Source organism: Ostrinia nubilalis, chromosome 1 (assembly GCF_963855985.1).
Source record: "Ostrinia nubilalis chromosome 1, ilOstNubi1.1, whole genome shotgun sequence".
In the NCBI taxonomy this organism is placed as follows: Eukaryota; Metazoa; Arthropoda; class Insecta; order Lepidoptera; family Crambidae; genus Ostrinia; species Ostrinia nubilalis.
The window spans coordinates 5,361,657-5,366,101 of record NC_087088.1 but is presented as its reverse complement, the minus strand read 5'-3'; positions in this window follow the sequence as shown (position 1 = coordinate 5,366,101).

The following is a 4,445-nucleotide window of genomic DNA, read 5'->3' as shown; positions in this document are numbered from 1 at the left end:
GCAGCAAATTGAACGCACAGCGCTAACGCTCTATTCAAATAGAGCTCTGTGATTGGTTCGTCGGCCGTTTGGTGTAGTGGTTCGAAACGGACTACTATTCCGGAGGTTGCGGGTTCGATTCCCGCAGAGTACAAACATTTGTGTGCATGAACATATTTGTTTGTATTGGACTGGGTGTTTTCTATGTATAATATGTATGTATTTACAAAAAAAAAGTATTTAAGTATATTTATCTCCGTTGTCTAGTACCCATAGTACAAGCTTTGCTTAGTTTGGGACTAGAAGCGCAGTGTAAAATGTCCACGGATATTTATTTATTTATTATTTATTTATTTATATGTCACCCTGAGCGTCCACGCGCACTATGGGAGCTCATAGTAATGTTTGTGAAAACGGGCGTTTATTTCTTCTTGCTAGACTAGACTAAGAGCAAAAATATTAATATCTGGGGGCACGGCAGTGCCCCCACCAAGTCGAGCAAAAAAGCGGCACGGCCGTACCATCCTTTTCTCGAAGCAATTCAGGCCATTTTCGACTGCCTGTAACTTCGTTGTGGATAAAACTAGAAGGCTAAATTTTCATTAGCTATGCAGGCATTGTAAAGACACGGTATATTTAAAATTTCATTCAATTTGAACCAGTAGTTTAGGAATTATAACGGGTCAAAGTTACTTAATTTTGTCACTCACTGACTCACTGACTCACTGACTGACTCACCGATCATCAAAATTCTAAGGCACTTCTAGCAGACCTAGAAGTTTCAAATTTGGAATATAAGTAGCGTTTGGTGTATGAATCAAGGAAAAACTAAAATATTTGGGGGCACGGTAGTGCAACCGCCAAGTCGAGTAAAATTTTTCAATTTCGGTCCAGTTTTCTAGATACATAACTGCTGTCTACAAAATACAAAAAGAAATGAGATTTGGGGGCACGGTAGTGCAACCGCCAAGTCGAGTAAAATTTTTCAATTTCGGTCCAGTTTTCTAGATACATAACTGCTGTCTACAAAATACAAAAAGAAATGAGATCCCATCAAAAACAATACTTGTCAAAAAAACCAAGTCACGCAACTCAGTTGTTCTACGGTAAAAAGTTGTGAGATCCATGTAATACCAAGTCCAGGCCAGGAAATCTTTAACGTTTTACATAAATATATTGACTTGGCCATCGCATGAAAACACGTGTAAATTAAATTATTTAGTGCGATGGCCAAGTCAATATATTTATGTAAAACGTTAAAGATTTCCTGGCCTGGACTTGGTATTACATGGATCTCACAACTTTTTACCGTAGAACAACTGAGTTGCGAGACTTGGTTTTTTTGACAAGTATTGTTTTTGATGGTTTCCTATTTCAGAAAACCTTCCTTGCCTATTTCAGATTTTCAGACCCCATCAATTTCAATTTCCCTTTGTTTTGTTAATCTTCAAAATCAAATCAATTTCTTGATAGAAACGAACATAATAACAAACAGTTGGAGTTACTTTTGTATATTAATATTGCTATACTCGTATGATTGTGTATCTTTCTTTCAGTATTCGAAAGTGTTTCCATCTACGCTATTATTGCTCATGAGCGTGCACTATTGTGTAAGTGGTAGAGACCAATTGGGTAAAATTATTTGCTGTAAACAACTTTTAAAAGGAGTATTTTTAGAATAATATTTCCACTTGAGTCATATATGTTTACAATGCATTATCATTCATTTCTGACGTAGATGAATCTGATGGTAATACTCGTAGGTTTAATATGCTATCAATGTTATTAAAACGATAAGAATAACATCATTTTATGTGATATTTCGTATAAACTGCGAAGTTACTGAGGCTGAGGAAAGTGTCTTCAAGTTTTTTAATGCAGATAGATGATCCTTAAGTCAACCCTCAAAGAAAACCAACATGAAATGGTAAAAAAAAGTATGCAGAACAAGCCTGGCAAGTCTTATCGCTAGGAAGCGATGTCTTCCAGCCTAACCGAAGAGAGGATAGTAATATTCATTGTTAACTTAGGATTTCCAAAATTGTTACTACCTAACTCATAAAACTAAATAAGTTACAAGTAGGCTTTTAAAACTCATTTTTACACGTCCCAGTATTAACCCTACCAATTCTTCGGGACAATAAATGGGCCAGTGCTGAGAAGAAGCAGCGCAAGAAACTCAGTCACTATTGTCAGCCTCTTTTTCAAGGGTTTATTACAGAATTCAAAATATACCTACATAGTCATAAATATTGATGCGAGCTAGGCAATTAAACATTCCAAACATTTTTATCTTTTATATTAATCACCAACTTTATAGTAGCCTTTTTTCATAAGATGCCTTTAATATGAATAACATTTGAAATTAACCTAACATCTGTCGAATCAAAATATACGTACTTATTACTAAATTTCAACGGTCTAGTTATCATCGATGGTATGCAAACAAGCGAGCCGCACAAAAGTTTGACGTTTTGAATACTTATTTCTATGACTTCATGCCATTCTTCTGGCTCCGGTCCAACTTAAGGGTCATTTATAATCTGATGATACGTGTTACGTGATTCAGATTCGCATCCTGGACTAACGCCGTCTTATTATGCACAGTACAGGCAAATCCAGTAGGCTTATCATGTCATTGTATATTCAGAAATAAGCTTTAGACTAAAGACTTTTAGTAGGCCGATAGTTGGGCCCGATTCTAATTTGTATGAAGAATCGGCCGATACAAATGTGCGCACTTTCGTACATGTCCATACTTATTAACAGCCCGACCCAACTATGGGACAATAAGCCTGTAGTCTGCCGCTAGGTTTAGCAGCTACCAAATAGATGATCTTGGCAAGTTTTCATAATATTTGACAACAGCCGTCTCTCTGAAAAACTATATGATTTCTCGGAATTAAACCTTCTTTTATAAAACTGTATTTAGACCATAGTTACTCGTATGTTAGCACTGCATCCAACCACACGTTATACGGTATTTGACATGTTTATTCAACCATTTTCCATGTGCGGTCATTACAGGTTGCAAACGGACGCGTCATCCGATTCAAAATAATATCTTATTTGAAAAATCCCCTCACGTTAGGAGCGTTAACTTAAAATTCCTGTAAGTTTGATAAACTTATTTACATAATTATTTCACTGATCTACAGAGGTAGTTACTGCATTCAATTTACTTTACAGCATTACAGATGAACACTTGAACATGACAACAGAATAGTGGTTTTTTACGGTTACCGTGAATGAGCGGAGTTTAATGATCCGTGAGAAATCATTTAAGTAAATATTGTTATCTGTTTAGATCATTTATCACATCAGTTAATTGAAGAGACTAACGATTGTTAAGTGGTGGCTTAACTTCTTTTGCTGTGATTTCAGGTACAATAGAACATGTTGTGCTAGACACATAATAACCGAGGACGCGGCATATCAATGATTATTTTACAGTTTATCTTGACTAGAAAACTTCTTAATTTGATACTTATGGCTGCAAAGGTACTTTGACACTGTCTACATTTTGGTGAAACTTTTCTACTTGTCTTCAGGTTAAGCTTCGTATACTCCTGTAAAATTAAAGAAATATATTTCCAGCCGGGGTCCTTTATATTTTAAATATGGGTCGACGACATTTTCCACAGTAAAAAACAATGAATGTAAACGTCTTAAAAGGGAAGTAAGTACTACTTACATAACAAAATGTTTATACGATAGTACAGAAAATTGTTTTAAGTTGAAGCAGTTGGTTACATTAGTATTTTGTATTGGATATGCGTGTGCGTGTTGAAAGTCGATGCAAAATGGAGAAAAAGAATCGACGAGAATATTCAAAGATATTTAGAAGTTATAAGATAATTTTTGCGACTAATTGCGAAAAAAATACTTCATCATTTGTTACCATCCAGTCATTCACCATAGTAATAAGGAATATTAATTATCTATCTTTCACTAATTTTTAACATCTTAGCATAGCTAAATGCACCACTTATGGTATCGCTTGTTTTAATCGATAAATCTGTTGGTCAAGTAGGCACAGTTTAAATACCTATGCATCGCACGTCTCTGTCGACTAGATTCTGAGCAAGTCTTTTTGCTGGATGGCAAGTAAACTGTATGAATTAACTTTGATTAAACTTTAGGCGAAGAAGCAACATTCGCAGGCCAAGATATTTTTAACGCGGCCGTACCGCGAACCGGTCCCAACCACTCCGCCTTGTCACTGTTACCATACGCTTTTCTTTGTTTTTGTTTTATTAATTTACTGATTATAAAGATACAGTCTTTGGTTATTATGGCTAATGTGATAATGATTTTGTTTTCTTGTCTTTTTTGATAATTAGTTAATAGGTTTTTATCTACTTTTAATAGTGCAATGGTTCAATTCGATAGTAATAAGATTGAATAAAACCAAGCTACGAGTATGACTTTCAACTTATACTAAGAACTATCAAAGTATTAAGGAG